The following is a 19158-nucleotide window of genomic DNA, read 5'->3' as shown; positions in this document are numbered from 1 at the left end:
GCCAGGCCTGGCCTAGAAAGAGGACAAACCCTGTGATGTCCACACACATCCTGATTTCCCAGCATCTGGGGAACACAGTGACTGGTGAGGAAAGAAGGTCAGAAGGAGACCAAGCGAGGAAACGCCTCTCCAGAACATTCTTCCCACGCTGGAGTGTGGGCGGCCCTGCGAGAAATGCCCTCACGGCCTACCTCACCCTGGGTCTGCTCCAGCCATGCGATCCCCACCGAGACACCAGACCCCACGGCCCTGGCCACAGCCCAGGCCAGAAACCACACAAGGCAGGGGGACCTGGGGGCAGGGCCGGCTGGGCCCTCCAACTGGGAGAAGGCCAGCCCAGAGAGAAGACAGTCCCTCCCCTGCCAGCAACCTTCTGCTGTTTTCCAACGCCGAGCCGTCCAAAGGCAGCTTTATTGTGGGAGGCCTGGTGGTGGGGGCGGGAAGGCCCCGCGTCAGCAGCTGGAATGAGAGAGAGAGAGAGAAACAGAAACAGAGACAGAGCAAAGAAAGACACGCAAAGAAGAAACAGAGAGAGAGAGAGAGAGAGAGACCTTCTAAGTCTCAGGATAAGGGCAGCCAGAGAGCACAGTGAGGTGTGCAGCTCCCTCCTGAACTCCTGGGCCCCTGAGCTCTCCTCCTGCTGGACCTGCTTCCCCACTCACGTGGGAGCAGAGCTCCCAGCTTCCGAGGCCCAGCTCCCCTCGCCTGGGCTGACCACGCCTGGAGGGCATCCAGGGCCCCCTTCTCTCCAAATGAAGCTGGACCTAGGGTCACACAGGGGATGCACAGAAGCTCCCGCTCACCAGGTCCCTCTAACCTCGGGCTGCGCTACGGAATAAGGTTTTCGGTAAGTCCGTGACCGTGTTGTGAATAGCGCAAGGGACTTCCATCGTATTTGTGTGGATTAGAACACTGTCAGTGTGTTCATACCCTGAGAGTAGCAACAGTGCTTGCAATCTTGTTTTGTCCTATTTCTTCCTCCCTCCCTCCCTCTTTCCTTCCTTCCTTCCTTCTTCTCTTTTTTTAATACATTGAAAGGCTCCAAAAGCAAGAGTGGCCAGGACTTGCCTCCACCGAAGTCACCCGGAAGGCTAGTGGGGCTCTGTAAGTGCCCCCGCTGAGAGTAGGACAAGCTTCCCGTGGATCCCATCACAGGCCCCAGGACCTAGAGCAGCCCCAGGGAAAGCTCCGTACCCCTAAATGCTAAGACCTTTGAACCCTCTTGCCCCTTAGAAGTCACTGGAATCAGGGACCCTGAAAGGTAGGGAAGCCTGGGGCGTCAGCTGGCTGTGGCACATGAGAGGTCCCCCAGCTGGGGGTGAGCAGCCAGGACGAAAGGGGGTCCAGAGCAGATGCTCAGCCCACCTGAACGGACCAGCCCAGCTTCCCAGTGCAGAGCCCGCTGTGGGTAACAGGAGCTGGACACTAAGGGGAATGTGGCATTCCTTTTTTTTTTTTTCCCTTTTTTAAGATTTTATTTATTTATTTGTCAGAGAGAGAGAGAAATAGAGAGCAAGCCCAAGGAGGGGGAGGGACGGAGGGAGAAGCAGGTTTCCCGCTGAGCAGGGATCCCAATGCCGGGCTTGATTCCAGAACCCCAGGATCATGACCTGAGTCAAAGGCAGACACTTAACTGACTGAGCCACCCAGGCACCCTGAATGTGGCATTCCTGATGCTTGTCCCTGGCCCTGATCTAGCTGGATGTTATTACTGAAGGCATTTTCTTTTCTCTCTTCTCTTACCCTCTGGAAACATCTTAAGGGAATTGCAGTGATAGGCAATAGTACACCTCTCTCACCCCATAATATAACATGTTTACATATTTTATCCCATTTGATGTTCACAACAGCCCCACTTCTCTCCTGTCACACTAGTCTCTGTATTGTTCCTTGAACACACCAAATGCTTTCCTGCCCCAGAACCTTTGCACATGCTCTTCCTCCTGCTTCAAATACTCTTCCCCATGCTGCATTCCCTTCATTTGGGCCTCTACCAAATGTCCCTTTCCCTGAAAAGGCTTACCCTACAACCATGTGTAATCCGTATAAAATTCACAATTTCCTTGATGCTCAGTCAAAAATATAATTGTTGAGGGTGCCTGGGTGCCTCAGTCAGTTAAGCATCCTACTCCTGATTTCGGCTCAGGTCATGATCTCAGGGTCTTGAGACTGAGCCCCGCACTGGGCTCCACACTCAGCGTGGAGTCTGAGATTCTCTCTCTCCCTCTGCCTCTGCCCTTACCCCTGCTCATGCACTCTCTCTCTCTCTCAAAATAAATAAATAAAATCTTTTAAAAAGTGTTCTAGAATTAAATACTGGTGATGACTACACAACCTTGTAAATAATACTGAAAACCATTGAATTGCACACTTTAAAATGGTGTGTAAATTATATCTCAGCAAAAACCCCCAAAACATCTGGATAAGATAAAACTTAGGCAACTACTACATTGTCTATAATATTTAATTTTCTTGATTTGTTCTTTAGTTTTATTTCTTCCTTCCCAATCTATATTCTTGTCTTTTCTTTTTTTTCTTTTCTTTTCCTTTTCTTTTCTTTTCTTTTCTTTTCTTTTTTCTTGTCTTGTCTATCGTGTTAGCTAGTACTTCCAATAGGATGTGAGAAGGAGTAGTGAGAAGAAACATGTTTGTCTTATTCCTGATCTTAGTGGGAAAGCTGCTGGTTTCTCACCCTTAAGTATGGTGTTAGCTGTAGGTTTTCGTGGATATGTTTTATCAGGTTCAGGAAGTTCCCTTCTATTCATAGTTTACTAGGTTTTTTTTTTGTCATGAATAGTGAGCTGTTGGGTTTTGGGAATGCTTTTTCTTCATACAATCAGGTGATTTTCCTTTTTTAGCCTGTTGGCGTGATGGATTACATTAATTAGTTTGCAAGTCTTGAACCGGCCTTGCTTACCTAGGGTAAATCCCACTTGGTCATGGTGTATACATCTTTTTAAATATTGTTGGGTGTAATTTCCTAATAGTTTATTGAAGAAATTTGCATCTCTATTCATCAGACATATTGGTCCTAGTCTTCTTTTCTTGTAATGTCTTTGATGGTTTTGGCTTTAGGGGAGTGCTTGTCTCATAGAATGAGTTAGGCAGTATTCCCTCTGCTTCTATCTTCTGAAAGAGATTATAGAGAATTGATGTAATTTCTTCTTTAAAGGTTTGGTAGAATTCACTGGTGAACTGATCCAGGCCTTCTTGTTTTAGAAGATATCAATTGTTGATTCAATTTCTCTAACAGATACAGCCCCATTCAGACTGTCTACTTCTTCTTAGGTGAGTTCTGGCAAATTGTATCTTTCAGCAAATTGGTCCATTTCATCTAAGTTATCAAATTCATGAGCATAGAGTTGTTCATAGCATTTCTTTATTATCCTCGTCATGTCCATAGGATCTGCAGTGATGTTCATTCTTTCATTTCTGATATTAGTAGTTTGTGTCCTCTCTCTTTTTTTTCATAGCTAACCTGGCTAGAGACTTATCAATTCATTAATCTTCTCAAAGAACCAGCTTTTGGTTTTATCAATTTTCTCTACCAATTTTCTGTTTTTAATTTAGGGATTTCACTCTAATTATTATTTCTTTTCTTCTGCTTACTTTGGATTTAATTTGTGCTTCTTTTCCTAGTTTCCTAACTTAGTCTATACATTTTAGATCTTTCTTCTTTTCTAATATATACACAAAATGTTTTAAATTTCACTCTAAGCACTGCTTTCACTACATTTCACAAATTTTGATAAGTTATGTTTTCATTTTCATTTAGTTCAAAATATTCTAAAATTTCTCCTGAGATTTTTTCTTTGATCCATGTGTTATTTAGAAGTATGCTGTTCTGGGGCACCTGGGTGGCGCAGTCGTTAAGCGGCTGCCTTCGGCTCAGGGCGTGATCCCGGCGTTCCGGGATCGAGCCCCACATCAGGCTTCTCCACTAGGAGCCTGCTTCTTCCTCTCCTACTCCCCCAGCTTGTGTTCCCTCTCTTGCTGGCTGTCTCTCTCCATCTAATAAATAAATAAACAAATCTTTAAAAGAAAAAAAAAGAAGTATGCTGTTCCATCTTCATGTATTTTGAAAGTTTCCAGTTATCTTTCTGTTATTGATTTCTAGTTTAATTCAGTGGTGATTTCTATTTTTTTTGTTATGATGTGTTTTACATTTGTTATGATGTGTTTTATTTCCCAGAATGGGGTCTATCTTGCTAAATATTCCATGCGAGCTTGAGAAGAAGATGTATTCTGTTGCTGTCGGATGAAATAGCCTATAGATGTCAATTATGTCCTGTTAATTGATGGCGTTGCTGAAGTCAAGCCCATCCGTTCTTATTTTCTGTCTGCTGGATCTGTCTGTATCTCACAGAGGGATGTTGACATCCACAACGATGGTAGTGGAGTCATCTACTCTCCTTGCAGGTCTATTAACTTTGCCCCGCACAGTATGAGGCTTTGTCGGGAGCATACACGTTAAGGATTGTTATGTCTTTTTGAAGTATTGACCCACTTTATCTTTCTGCAATGCCTTTCTTTATCCTCAACTTTCCTTGCTTTGAAGTCTGCTTTGTATGAAATTAATATAGCTACACCTGTCTTTTGATTTAGTGTTAGTAGGGTACATTTTTCTCCAGTCATTTTCTTTTATTTTTTTGAAGACGTATGTATTGATTTGAGAGAGAAAGAGAGCATGAGAAGGAGGGGCAGAGGGAGACGGAGAGAGAGAGAGAAACAGACTTCCCATTGAGTGCAGAGCCTGATGCAGAGCCTTCCCACTGAGTGCAGGCTCAGTCGCACGACCCTGAGATCATGACCTGAGCCAAAATCAAGAGTTGGACGCCTGACTGACTGAGCCGCCCAGACGCCCTTCATTTACTTTTAATCTAAATGTGTTTTTATGTTTAAAGTGGGCTCCTTGTAGATGACATAGGGCTGGGTCTTGTTTTTTGATCCACTCTGACAATCTACTTTGACTGTCTACTTTGTCCAGTAGAGCTCCTGCCATATTAATCATAGTTGTTTTAAATTTCTGAATGGGTAATTCCAACATCCCTCTTATGTCTGGCTCTGATGTTGGCTAGGTCTCTTCAAATTGTATTTTTGGCCCTGTAGTATGCCTTGTAATTTTTCTTAGTAGTTAGATATGACGTACCAGGTAAAAGGAAGTGCCATAAATAAACCTTAGTGATGCGGTGAGTTGTGCGGGGAGGGGAAGAGTTCTATAGTTCTAGAATTAGGTCTCAGTCTTTTAGTGAGCCTGTCTCTCTGGACTGTGAACGTCACAAGAGTGTCTCAGATTTTTTTCTCCTCCTTAGGGGGAACAGGATGGCTATAGTTTCCCGGAGTTGATTATTTCCCTTTCCCCAGAGCAGTTAGGCTCTGATAATACCCCAACAGCATAGACTCTGGTTAACTAGTTTTCCCTAAAGGCAGACCTTGTTAAGGAGAAGAGCGTGCTCTGGCAAATGGTTCATATTCCGCTCCCCAGCTAGAATCATGAGGGGATTTTTACTCTGATACTGTGGGAACTTGGTCAAGCTCCTGGAGGTCAATCTCAGGTCAACACTGTGGGGGACCCTCCGTGACTGTGGCCCTTTTAATTCTCAGACTTGTCCACCCTGGGTCTCCAGCAGTTCATCAATGATAGTTCACATTTTCCTACCCCAGCACAGGTTCCCACTGTGGTGTCCAGCGACAAGTCGCTGCTCTGGCAAGCCGTGTCTTCACGTGTTCACCTCTGTCTCTTCAGTCTTGGAGGCAGCGATTTGCCTTATGCCCTCCCCCTCTCATGGATCCAAGAAGAGTTGTTGGTTTTTCCCTTTGTTTTTCACTTGTTAGGACAGAGTGGTGATTTCCAAACTCCGTACCTGTGGAACCCCATTCATTAGTTTTAAATTAATAATTTAAAAAGATATTTGAATTTTAAAGGTATTATTCCAATTTAGCAAAATAGTTCCTATGTGAACTAAAATTTGCACTTACCTTGCAGTGTGCACTGCAAAACAGTTAGACTGTTTTGAATTTTAAATACAAATTAAATAGTGGTCACCCAGAACGGCAGAATTAAAGTAACTCAAGTTCTGTATCTTCATCTTTCCAATCACTGCACTGCCCTTATTTTGTCCCATCTGCTGTTAAGGAAGGAATTCATAGTACCCCAGAGTTAGAGACAGGTTGTATGTCCACAGTGGCCTTTTCCCTCTCATGACTTACTTTATAAAGCACATTTCTGGGCCAACTGTATATGTAGGAGTTCTCCAAATGAACTTACATGTAGAATACAAAATTTATGAAAAAATAAGAAATAGAATCATGTTCATATGTAGCATATATATATATATATATATATATATATATACTCACAAGCAATTGTTTCGAATTCAACCAATAAAATATTTTCCCTGGGAGGAGTATTTTATCACACCAAGTTATAAAACACAGGGGTCTGACTTGGTGGGTTTCATTATTGTCCTGTTTTCTACAGATGCCCCCACACACACTTTATTGAGTAAACCCAGGCAGATGCAGACAGTTCCCATCCCTCTGCCCTTGGTTCAACACCTATACTCTCTTCCCCAATGCCTTGTAGTTCTTATTTCAGTCAACCCTCAGGAGAAACTCGTGAGTTAGATATTATCATCTGTATGTTACGAATGAGGAAAGACGGGCCCAGAGAGGTGAGTGGTTTGTGCAGGGACTGGGAGGGATCGGAGCCTGAAGCCAAGTCTGCTAGACCCCAGTTCTAGACCCCAGATCTCAGCCACTTTTGTACAGGGCCTAGCTCCCCACCTATGGCACCCCACCTAGACTGGCCTCTGTCATTGCTGCCTGTGATCAGTTTACTCACCACATTTCTGCTGTCAGACTCCCCCCAGCTGGGCCATGCTCCCAGGAAACTGTCCTCAGCTCAGTGTCTGCTTTTGGCTTGGATAGAACCTGGAAATTCCCTCACACTAAGGTGCCCAGAGCTGATAACAGGACCCTCTCTCAGGAGGTATTTGCTTTTAACAAAGGGAGTCCTTCCTAATCAGCCAAAAGAATTCCTCTACCAGGCTGCCAGAATCATCTATATACACACGATCTCTTCCTCCACATTATGTCAAGAGTAGTTTGCTCCCCAAACATGAATTCTGCCTGAGGATAAATCAAGAGAGACACCCCAAAATCCACTCAGTCTCAAAGTGCAGTTAGAGGAACCATTACATGACACATTCTCACGTGTCTGGTTATGTGGAGCCAAGAAAATCCAGTCTCTCCCCCAGCCAGCACTAGCATCCAACAGCCCAGTCTCTGCCTCGTGAGCGCGGCCCTCAGCAGGGCCTGGAGAAGAGGCTGTGGGAGGACAGAGTCTTGCACACTCTGGAGGTGGGCCTTGTCCTTCTCAGTGCACTCGGACGCTTCCCTCCAGAGTTGCCAGATTTACCAAGCTTCACAAGTGCCAGTTTTTTATGATTGTCCTCCAAGACCTCACGACTCATTACAATCCTTCTCCACAGACAGATGAGGAAATAGCCTTGAGAAAAGTATATATCTGTTAAAAAAAAAAATGGATTCAGATTCCACTTTATATCATCCAGGGTTTACTTACAGGAAATAGAAACCACTCAAACAATTTTAAGTGAAAGGGGGTTTAGACAGGAAATTATGGGCTTACAATTTTATTGAAAGGGCTGGAGGAGCAGGCGTGGGCCAGGCCTATTGGAGAGATGCCCGGAACAATGCCTGGGGACCAGCCGGCCGAGTGCTGCTGCCTCAACCCTGCCAGTCAGGTGGGGGTTAGGAGGTCACCACTGCTGCCCCGACACCTGCCTCTTGACCCCACAAAGGGACTAAGTGGACCCTGGAATGCCACTGCAGCAGAAACAACCACCACAGCTCTGCTTGCCAGCAGGAACAGCCAAAAGCAGCAAGGGGATGCTCTTGGCCTTGAACTGTAGTAGCGTGCAACTAAGTGGCAGAACCGGGCATGTGCTAGAGCCAGCTCGGCCCAGCAAGTCAGTGGTACACACAATCCCAACTGCACATTCAGTGGCATCGTATGAAGAGCTTAATTGAAATTGACCATGCTGGGAGTATTTACACCATGAAAATCAGCAAGCACTACAACAAGCCAGAGTGTCTTTGTATTTTATTTATTTATTTAGAGAGCTGGTTATTAAGTATTTACCAGCACAACACTCTAGCTGCAAGGGAAGCAGGAAACACAGCTGTTCACTTTCCAGCCTTTCAAAGAACACTAAAGGGGAAGTGGAAAGGATGCCCGCTCACACTTCCGGGAATGCACCCTATAGTAAACGCGCACGTGTGTGAAATGACGTATGACTGATGATGCTGCAGGGTTGTTAGTAATTGTGTTGAAGCAAGATTTCTTAGCACAAATGGCTCTTGAGCATATGTCGAAGTTTATTAACCTCCCAGCAAGGGAATTGGCAAGGTGACAAAATAGTGTGTTGGTTCAGAGAGCGTTTGGAAATCGTTGATGTGTCTCTCCTGCGGGGAAAGAAGGCTGGCCGACTCTGCTCATTAGGAAAAGAGGCAGCTAAGAAGGGCAAGATTACGTTTTCATTTACCGTGATCATTGACGCTTCTGTATCAGCTGCAACCAATGAAATTCCAGGCAAATTTTCTCAGAGGCCATTTCTGGAGAGACCACCTGTTCATCAGAAATAACAAGAGACACATCCAAGACACCCTGCATCTGTGGCTGTTAATTAGACACACACAGCTACACAGTCCTGTGGCCCAGCGGAGCTGGGTGAGGGCCAGTCAGCCCCGAGGAGGCAGCAAGCATGCCGAACAGTGGTCAGACCGGAGGGCCAAGCGATCAGGTCCTGCTTTGTCTCCTTGGCCAGCACAACCTTCTGGTTCTAAGATGCTAAATGTGTAGGTTGCCTAATCCTTGGTTTTGTCTTTTATTTGATCATAGCCAAATATGGAAACAAGCTATGGGGACTGAATTGCATTCCCCCCAAACTTCACATATTAAAGCTTTAATCCCCCATGTGACTGTATTTGGAGATGGGACCTTGGAAGAGGCAATTAAGGTTAACTGATATCATAGGGTGAAGTCCTCAGCCGGTAGGATTGGTGTTCTTATAAGGAGAGAAAGGGACTCAGAGCTCACTCACTCTCTGCCATGTGAGAACACAGTGAGAAGGTGGCGGCCTGCAAGCCAGAAAGACAGTCGTTCCCAGGAGCCAACCCTGATGGCACCTCGATCTTGGACTTCCAGGCTCCTGAGCTGAGAGGAAATCAAGAGCTCTGTTTAAGCCTCCCAGTCCGTGGTATTGTGTTACGGGGCCCAAGCAGATGACTACTTGAGCTAAACGCCCATTAATAAGGAACAGGTCAAATATTGTATCTATCCAGGGCCACACCAAATACCACACTGGTACCTCCCTGGAGCTGTGCAAAGAGCAATACTGTCTCCTATACTGAAATATTATGCAACCATTAAAACGAAAGAGGCAATTCTAGAAGCATAAAGAAGAATCTCCATCATATGTTAAATGGAAAAATGGAAGGGGTAAATCATGATGTATATGGTAGGCTGCCATTCAGGTTAAAAGTGGTCAAAGGAATCTATAAATGTACTTATGTAACTAAGTAAAATTATCTCCAGAAAGACACCCAAGAAAATGAGTCCAAGAAAAGGGTTGTCCTCCAGGGGAGATTGGCTGGGAGCAGGGATGGGAAAGGAGATTTTTACCATATACCTTTTAATACATTTTGAATTTTGTACCAATGTACAGCTATTGCCAATTCAGAAATATTGTGGGTTTTTTTTTTTAAATGGCTGCAGAAATATAATACACTGGCTACGGGAATGTGGTGTTTGGCCAGGGAAGAGCAGAGGCTGGGCTGGAAGAATCGAGCACCACCCTGCGTGTCTGTTTTTCTATGGGAATTAATGCTGGACTTCATGGCGCTCAGCGGCCTGGGGCCTGTTCTGACCTTGAGAGGGTCACTCGTCTCCGCAGCTCAGTGTCTGCAGGTGCGACCACCCAGCCTGGGGACCACACGTAACCTGTGCATGTCTGCACAAACCCAGGTGTGGAGGCGGGCTCTCTTCCCGAGCAGGGCAAGGGTGCAGGTGCTCGTTGCGACGTAGGCCAGATCAGACCCCAAACCAGACACTTCTGTAAAGCCCCCACCCCAGGGATCCACAGGAAGGCCACTTCTGATCTGCACGTAGAGGACAACCAGGCCTGTGGTACTAGTGGTCGGTAAGAGTGGTGGCAGAGGTGGGCTCTGGAGCTCCTGCCTGGCTCTGCGTCTAACCTTGGCCAAGGGACAAGCCTGGTCGATTCTAAATGGTGCTGTGGGGACTGGAGGGACACGGCCCCTAGAGAGGATGGCATGGGGCTGCACAGAGAGGCTCGTAAATGCCGACCACTGCAGTTCCTCGGCTTCGACTCTGGCCCGGAGAGCCCGCTGCAGCTGCTTGGTGGCGTCCCTGTGACTAAAACATCATACAAACGTAAAGCCTTGTTCAAAGGAACAGATGGCTTAGCCCCAGGAGCGGGAAGGTCTCTCTGACGTGTGTATGGCAATGCCCTTGGCTGGCCTTGCTGGGCCTGGATAGGGAGGCCCGACTCGGCTGCAGCCCCCGCCACGCCCCTTCTTCCCTTCCTCCCGTCCTTCCCCACATGGAGCCTGTCCCCTTCCCTTGTGGTCCCCACCCCATGCCCAGGCAGAAGCTCCCCTTGCTCCTGAGCTCCTGTAGTTTGCCTGGAGGGTGAAGGGAAGGGAACGTTGGCAGCCGGCGGGGAGGGGACAGAGGCAGTGTCCTCACCTGGCCTGTTCCAGGAGGCTCACCGGCTCCAGCCCTTTCCCCCTCATTGGGCCCTGTCATTCCACAATAGCCCCTCGTGGAAGGTGAGTGTTGTGACTGTGACTTGTCCATCAGGGAAATGCCTGCGAGGCTCAGTCAAGGCCACTGGCAAGGAGGATGGAGCTGAGGTCCCCCGGCCTCTCTCACCAAGCACGCCCCACTGAGACAGGAGCAAAGTGACAGGTCACAGCTTCTGGGACCCCCACCCTCGCAGTCCCTCACTTCCCACCGCCTTGCCTGGCTCAGCCCTCACAGCAGCCCTAAGGTTAAGGATAAGGACACTAAAGATGAAGGGCCATGGGTCCAAGTGACATTGGGGGGGGGCCACAGACCCCCATACCTGGGGCTGATGAGGGGTGACTCTCCACATCCCAGCAGCCCAAACCTGGTCACTACGTCCTAGGAAAAAGCTCTGGCCAGCCCCACCAGAAGGCAGCCAGGCTGGCCGGCCCAGCCCGGGCCCCACCCACACCGCAGAGGCCCTCCTCCCCTGGCAGCAACTCTTCCTTTACTTATGAAATATTCTCCATTTGCTCTTTTAACCGTCCCTGTGCTCCCTGACCTTGTCCCTCTGCGCTCCTCCACCCCAGGCTCAAGCTCCCGCTTGACAGGCCCCCAGGGTCTGGGTCCCGTCGGGCCACAGCTGCCGGGTGCCTCCAACACTTCCCCTCCGCCCGGGGCCCCTCAGCCACATGTTTCTAATTCCCTGACACTCGGGCCATGAGGTGGGAGGGGCAGCTCCTGCCCCGCAACTGCGGGCTCCCAGGCCACCTGGGGTGGGAACGGGGAGGGGCTGCTCACTCAGGCCTCGCCTGCCCCCAGGGAACTCCTGCCAGGGTGCTCGGAGCCGCCAGGGGAGCGAGGAGTGGCCAGCAGGGCAGGGCTGGAAGGGGCCTTTCCGAGGCCAATGTTTCTAGAATCTGGCCTTGAGCAGTCCCAACACAATCCCTCCCCACAGACAGGCCTGCCCACTGTTCCTTTAAGGGAAGCAAGACGCCGAGGCCATTTCTCCAGAGCCTGGGAGGTAGAGCTGGGGCTCCTCTGTGAGTGTGATTCTCCTTCCCGGCTCTCCGCTGTGGCCTCCTCAAACCTGGACAGCTGTAGGGGAGGTGTTTACGGACTGGCATGGCCTCATCATATGGTGCGGAGTGGCCCTTCAGGTTGAAGTTTTCTTTTAAGAGTTTATTTATTTGAGAGAGAGAAAGAGAGAGAGCAAGAACGTGAGCAGGGAGAGGGGTGGAGGAAGAGGGAGAGAGAATCCCAAGCAGACTCTGCGCTGAGCGTGGAGCCCAACACAGGGCTCGATCTCACGACCCTGAGATCACGACCAGAGCCAAAACCAAGAGTCGGACACTCAAACAACTGAGCCACCCAGGTGGCCCCAGGTTGAACTACTTTTAAATCAGATTTATTGAGGTGTACTTTGTATACAATAAAATCTGGCTTTTTAGGTATACAACCTGAAGCTTTTTGATAAATGCATAGTCACGTAACCACCACCACAATCTAGATAAGGAATATCTCCATCACCTCAAAAGGGCTCCTGTGTCCCATTGTGATCAATACCCTGCCCCCATCCCCAAACCTGGCAACCGCGGATCTCTTTTCCATCCCCAGAGTTTTGCCTTTTCTGGACGGTCAGAATTGGAATCATAAAACCTGTGGCTCTGGTTTCTTTCCCTTAATGTTTTTGGGCTTCATCCATAGCACTGCATGTTTTGGTGGGTCCTTCTCCTACTGCTGGGCAGCGTTCATTGGCGCGCACACGCCGTGCTCTGCTCATCCGTTCACCAGTTGATGCGCATTTGGGTTTTTCTGCTTTGCAGTCATGGCGAATAATGCTGCTGTGAACACTCATGTATGGTTCTTGGGAGGACATATGTCTTCAACTCCAGGGTGAATACCCAGCGGTAGGATGACTGGTCATATGGTAGGTATATGCTTACCTCTGTAGGAAGCAGCCGAACTGTTTTCTAGAGTGGTTTTAGCGCTTCACGTCCCCACCAGCAGTGACGGGAGTTCCAGTTCCTCCACATCCCCACCAGAGCTGACTGTTGTGTTTTTCATTTTAGTTGTTCTAACAGCTGTATGGTGGCATCTTATCATCGATTTCTTTTGTGTGTCCCTAACAATTAATGATGTTCCATCTTTCCATGTGCTGATTGGCTATCTGCGTATCTTCTTCAATGAAGTAAAGTATCTGTTCAACTCTTTCTCCCCAGCCCCACACCCCACTCTTTAAAAGGCTTTTAAAGCTGTTGAAAGGGCTTTCTAGCATTTGTGGAAATGAGCACACTCGTATCATGAACACAGCTCTGAACACTGGCCAGGAAAGGGTCCATTTACTCAGCAGGGGGCTCTCCGCTCAGGGCTGTGAGTGTCCACACGTCATGCTCTCTCCCGACCCCCTGACTCACCTCACATCCTGCACTAAGGTGAGCAACTGCCACAGGCTGTGCCCTGCCCTTCTGGTAGGCAGTGCACACAGGGGCCCAGAGGTGGGAAATGCAGTAAATAATAGTACCTATAAAGATGAATTAGGACAGGGGGCACCTGGGTGGCTCAGTCAGTTAGGCATCTGACTCTTGGTTTCAGCTCAGGTCATGATCTCAGGGTCCTGGGATCGAGCCCAGCATCAGGCTCACGCTTAGCAGGGAGACTGCTTCCCTTCTCCTTCTTCCTCTGCCCCTCCCCCTGCTCATGTTCTCTATCTCTCTCTCTCTAAAGAAAATAAATAAATCTTTTTTTTTAAGATGCATTAGGACATACATATAAAGCATTGAGTCAGTCCAAGCAAAGTGCAAGTGCTCATTGAGTGTCGATGTTTATCATTATTATAATCCAGTCATTCAGGATTTCTTTGAACCTGAAGTCCAGGCCCCCAAGTTAGAGACCAAGGCTGGGAGGAGGTCTTCCAGGTTCCACAGGCCCCCCAGACCTGTCCATCTCTGCAGAGCAGAGCTCAGCGCCCACGCACTGCCCACAGCATACGATCCCCACTCCCGCAGTAGGACTCTGAGGGTTTCTGTTGGTGTCACTTGGTGTCACCTGCCCTCTTCTAGCGGCCTCAAGCAGTCCTCCATCTCGCACACACACGCACAGACTGGCCTCATGCTTCTGTCCCTCCAGGAGGAAGGTCTCATCCCAGATGCACCAGAGGCGTCTTCCAGGAAGAGGTCACTGTCATTCCTCTGAACTCCTAGGTCCAGCATCTCCTGAGTAGTGTCTGTGGGCAGTGATTGCAGGGCAGACACCAAGACCTGGGCACTCGGGGGGTAGGGAGCAGCCGTCTTGGCTGGCACCAGCCAGTGTGCAAAGCAATGCGCTTGGGAGAGAGGACATGGGGAGGGCAGGGCCGAACCGCTAAGCAGAGGATTTAGGTCTCCTTCAGGGCCAGCACAAGAGGTGATGCGAGCAGGGAGCTGGGTAGCACTGCAGGAGTGGGGTGGAGGGGCCGCATGGGGCCTGGGGTGGGGTGTGGAAAGAATGTGGGGTCAGGAGAAGCCACTCCCTGCTGTGGGACCTTGAACAAGTCCTCCAGGCTCTCTGAGCCTTGCTTTTCTCCTTGGTGACGTGGGACTCACAAGCCAGCCTGCTGGGCGTCAAGTAGCCCACAGCTGTGACGTGCTGTGCGAGCCAGGAGGGGATGCAATGCAAAGAGACCCCGGTTTGCACCAGTGAGGGTGGAAGGGAACGTGTTGGCACCGAGGTGGCTGCATGGCTTCCTGAGCAGGGATGTGATGGGGACCGATCTGGACAGAGACATCTAACACTCTGGCACACGCAGCGCCTCCTTCATCGGATTCCCTGCTCCACACAGATTCCAGATTGCCAGACCTCCCGTTTTATGTTTCTGATTCCACAGGTAACATACAAGACAGACCAAGCCAGGCATGCGCACCTGTATGCGTGTGCACAGCCAAGCACACACATGTGCGCACGCACACACACACAAAACACACACACACACCAAACCCTTGCTTCCTCCCCCTATCAGTAGGATAGCAGGCTAGGTCCTGTTTGTCTATACTTACTACCCATATGCCCAGCACCCCAAGTGAGGAGTGTGTGTGTGTGTGTGTGTGCCCATGAGATGGGTTCTTATGTGTTGCTCCAACTTGCTTTTGTCGCTTAACACCAGGACTTAAGGAGGACCTTGTTCCGACCGGACATCAGAACATCCTCGGCAGGCAAGTGCCACGTTTCACAGAGCCACACTGCCGCTGAGCGGTGTTTCAGTTATCTCAGACCTCACTCAAGACAAAGAAAGACCGAGAAACAATAATGACAGATTTCTGTAGCATCTTTATGTCATAAACTGTCCAGAGTTGACAGAGATGCGTTTCCAGGTTCAGAGACCAAGAGGTCCAGAGGCCACACCACGGCCACCACTCAGAGGGTAGAGTCAGACCCCCAGGGTCCTGCCCGCCACCCTCAAAGGAAACATCTCTGCTCAGAGGAAGGCATCTCTCAGGAACCCAGTCCCCGACACTGTGGATTGCCCGTGGACCCCTGAGCCACACGCATGACCAGACTTACTGCCCTCCATTCCTGAGGACCGACAGAGGGGCCTGGGAAGCTGGGGCAAGGACCCTCTCCCAGGGCAGCTCTTCGTCAGCTCAAAGAGGGCTCGATCTCTTTCCCAAAGGGCTCATGTGCTTCTGTGATTGCCAAGTTATCCGTAGGGTGATACTTCGGTGCCCCGTGAATACCCCAGTCCCCAGGAACCTCTCACTACCCGGTGTCAGCCTCCGCCGATGGCCCTGGCCTGAGTCAGTTACACCGTGAGGGTTGCAGGTCACTGACTTTCGGATTCTCTCCTTTTTTCTACAGTATCTGACATTCTTCAGTGAAGAAGAGCTCCCTTTACTCCCTGGGATGAACCAGTGCTTCTCCAGTGGTGGAAAATGGGCCTGCCTGCCTGCCTTGTCTTTTTCTTTTTCTTTTTTTTCTCTTTTTTTTTGATGATCACAATGGGCCTATGATTTGTATGTATTGTTCTTTGTGCTCAATTACGGTCGTTATGCTTTTCAATGTCCCAATTATCCCAGAAATCTTTCAGCACTTGCTTGCTTTCTGGCACAAGATGTCCCAGGCCTGCCTCTTGCTGCTCCTGCCCCAGACCTAGAACCAGCTGGTCTCCCAAAGAGCCTCAGGTCCCCAGCATGGGAGCGGGATTTAGAACCCAGGATCCACCTCTCCATGTGCTCACTGCAGGAAAGGTGACCCACTTCCCTTTACAGAAGAAAGATCTGGCAGCAGAGAGGGGCTGGGGCCCGCCAGTTCCCACAGGCAGCTGGGGCAAAGTGGGGACTAAGCTTCCAGCCTCCCAACTCTCCACAGACTCTCTGGGGTGGGGAGAGGTTGCTCGGTTGGTCGGTTCCAAGCACACAGCCTGGAGCTCCTCATCCTCCCCAGGGAGGCCTCGTGAGGGTCCTCTTGGTATACTTGGTCTCAGCCCTGCTGTCAGGGCCTTAAACCCAGACGATGAGTAATTTCAAGGGCCCTGGAAAAGGCCAGACACCGAAATCGAGCTGCCCACCCGTGAGTCAATGCCTAAAATTCCATCATTCATTCCTAAATGTGGGGTGGAGCCTGTTTACGTACAGCCCCCCTGAGGAGCTCGCTTCAAGTGTTCTGCTCTTCCCAAGAGCAGACGTCACTGATGGGACAGACAACCCCGAGGTGCCTGGGCCCTGAGGTTGGAAAGGGGGCCACCCTGCATTGGCGAGGAGCCTGTGGACTTATACAGACTTTGGGGACCATCTAGGTCTGGGCCCCACTTCACAGACATGTGTCACAATCTGGCAGCCCCAGCCCCCTGCCCACCCCACTGCTCTAGGAAAAAAATACATCATCCCCTGCCACCTCCAGGATCCCCACAGGGCTCCTGGGGCTGGATGCCGAACCCCCAGCCTCTGCTGGGGCACAGCGCCCTTTATGGCCCCAATAATTGAACTCATGATGGTCAATGAAGAAATCCATGTGTTTCCTTTTCCCCGGTAACCTCTTAGTCTCAGGGCCTACCAAAGTACCAAAAAAAAAAAAAAAAAAAGGAAATGTAAATCTTTGACAGAGTTGAGAGGCAGGGAGCGAAAACATCAAGCCAGCCAAGAGCGGTGGTAGGCAGAGTGCAAGTGTGTGTGTGTGTGTGTGTGTGTGTGTGTGTGTCCATGCATATGCATGTAGGGGTGTGTGTTAGGGGGCCTGACTCAGGCTGCATCTGTTTTGAGGAGTAGGCCCCAAAAGACCTCAAAGGGTCTACAACCTTTGAGATGGGCTCACCCCACCCCTCCACTCTGCCCCTCCCAACTGTTCCCTGTGGGATCCAAATACATTTCAGGCCAAGAAGGTTCTTCCTCATTAACAGAATGAGGAGAAAGCGTTGTTTTCAATTCACACGGAGTTATTTCTGTTTGTGACAGGATACTACTTGACATATTAATCAAAGGGCTTTATTTTCTGTTCGGGATTTTTTTTACCTTATGCTACTCCTTCATTTAGCCCATTCAGACAGGGGCTGATTTTAGACTGGAGGTCCTCAGGGGGGCGCCACACAGCAGAGAACAGAGCATGCGCGGGTAGGTTTTGGCGTCCACTGCAGGCCGCTGAGACTCAGGGAAGAGGAACAGCAGGCGCCAAAGCTTAACGTTGGAAGAGCCCAGCTCTTTGGAAAGAGAAAGTTTCGGTTTTGTGTTTTGGCTTTGGTCCACAAAGGCCCAGAGGACAAGACCATAAAAAAGACAGAATGCATTCAAAGCCAGTGCTGCCACCGAGAAGAAGCTGGTCGGGGAGGCCAGGAGGAGGGATAGTGGGAAGCAGGAGCCATGGCCACTCTCAACCCTTCAGCCCAGGTCAAGATGGCGCGCGTGTTGGGGCTGCATGGCTGGAGCTTCGTGAAGTCTGGAGAGAACAGAAGAGAGTCAGGCCTGCTAAGTCTTGTCCTGCCAGGATTTCCCACCATAGCAGGTGAGTTAGTGTGCTTAACATGGGGCCTAGGCCACCTCTGGTTTTCTCCTGCCTCGTCCCTGGGGGGGGGGGGGACGGGGAGGACAAGGGGGGACCCCTGGTCCTCATTACAGGAGATGGAGTTCTAGCCATCAGATCCACGCTCCAAGCAGCAGATGGAGAAAAGCGGAAGGAGAGCAAAGGCCACCCCATAGACACGTCTTCCGGATATTCTGCAATCACTGCCCGACAGCGCTTCCACTTTTACCCTTTCCACAAGAACAAAGACACCCACCCGACTGTCAGGCTGAGCCCACGTGGGGTCTTATTTCTGAGCCCGCCCTGCAAGGCTCCAGCCTCTGCCGCACAGCGAAGGGCACCCTGAGCCCCCCAAGGCTGTGCTTGTCAACATCTCTGCTACAGTGACATCTCTCCCCCTGCTCCGTCCTGGGTTCTCAGGCTCAGGAGGCAGGGGCCTCTCTGTCCTGGGACTCTTCCTTGGACGAGGCCATCTTACACATAAGAGCTGAAAGCCCACCAGAGCTGTGCTTGCTCAAATGCTTCGTCACTGCTCGTCTAGGGCTGTTGACATAGTAATTTAAATTAATTAAAATCAAATAAATTTTGGTGCTTAACATCACGAATCATCAGGAAAATGCAAACCCAAGCTACAATGAGATGTTACCTCTCATATATGAAAATGGCTATCATCAAAATGACGGGAGATAATCAGTGTTGGCATGAGGAGGTNGAGGGAAAGAGATGCTTGCGCACGCTTGCTGGGAATGCAAAGTGGTGCAGCCACTATGGAAAGCAGCATGGTGACTCTTTGAACAATTAAACACAGAATCACCATAGGACCCAGCAATGCACCTGGCGATCCCACTTCTGGGTATTTACCTGAAGGCAGGGAAAACACTAACTCCAAAAGATATCTGCACCCCCATGTTTACTGCAGCATTATTTACAAGAACCCAGACAGGGAAGCAACCTAAGGGTCCATCAAGAGCTGAATGGATAAAGAAAACGTGGCAGACACACGCACGCGTGCGCGCGGACACACGCACACTGTACTATCCCTCAGCCATAAAAAAGAAGGAAATCTTGCCATTTTTGACAGCATGGATAGACCTTGGGGGCATTCTGCTAAGTGAAAGGAGTCAGATAGAGACAAATATCATATGATCTCCCTTATGCGTGGAATCTAAAAAACAAAACAAACAAATAAAAAAACCAAACTCATAGATACCGAGAACAGACTGGTGATTGCTGGGGTAGGGGTGGGGGTGGGTGAAATGGGGGACGGTGGTCAAGAGACAAACTTTCAGCTGTAAAAGGAGTCCTGGGGACGGAATTCACAGCATGGTGGCTATAATTAA

The 19158-nt window shown here is 49.5% G+C and overlaps 1 long non-coding RNA gene across 2 annotated transcripts; it reads left to right on the top strand.

Annotated features, from left to right (window-relative positions):
- The first annotated feature begins 210 nt into the window (after window positions 1–210).
- Window positions 211–18935, top strand: LOC121105512. Of its 2 annotated transcripts, none has more exons than XR_005838032.1 (4): window positions 211–847; window positions 14973–15819; window positions 17681–17800; window positions 17914–18935. It is a non-coding gene; the product is annotated as an uncharacterized LOC121105512 (long non-coding RNA). The 2 variants fall into 2 exon arrangements; XR_005838031.1 differs by having other exon boundaries at window positions 239–847; window positions 15665–15819.
- The last annotated feature ends 223 nt before the right edge of the window (window positions 18936–19158 follow it).

Source organism: Ursus maritimus, unplaced genomic scaffold (genome assembly GCF_017311325.1).
Source record: "Ursus maritimus isolate PB19 unplaced genomic scaffold, ASM1731132v1 scaffold_27, whole genome shotgun sequence".
Taxonomy (NCBI): Eukaryota; Metazoa; Chordata; class Mammalia; order Carnivora; family Ursidae; genus Ursus; species Ursus maritimus.
This window is presented reverse-complemented; position numbering and strand designations above follow the sequence as displayed.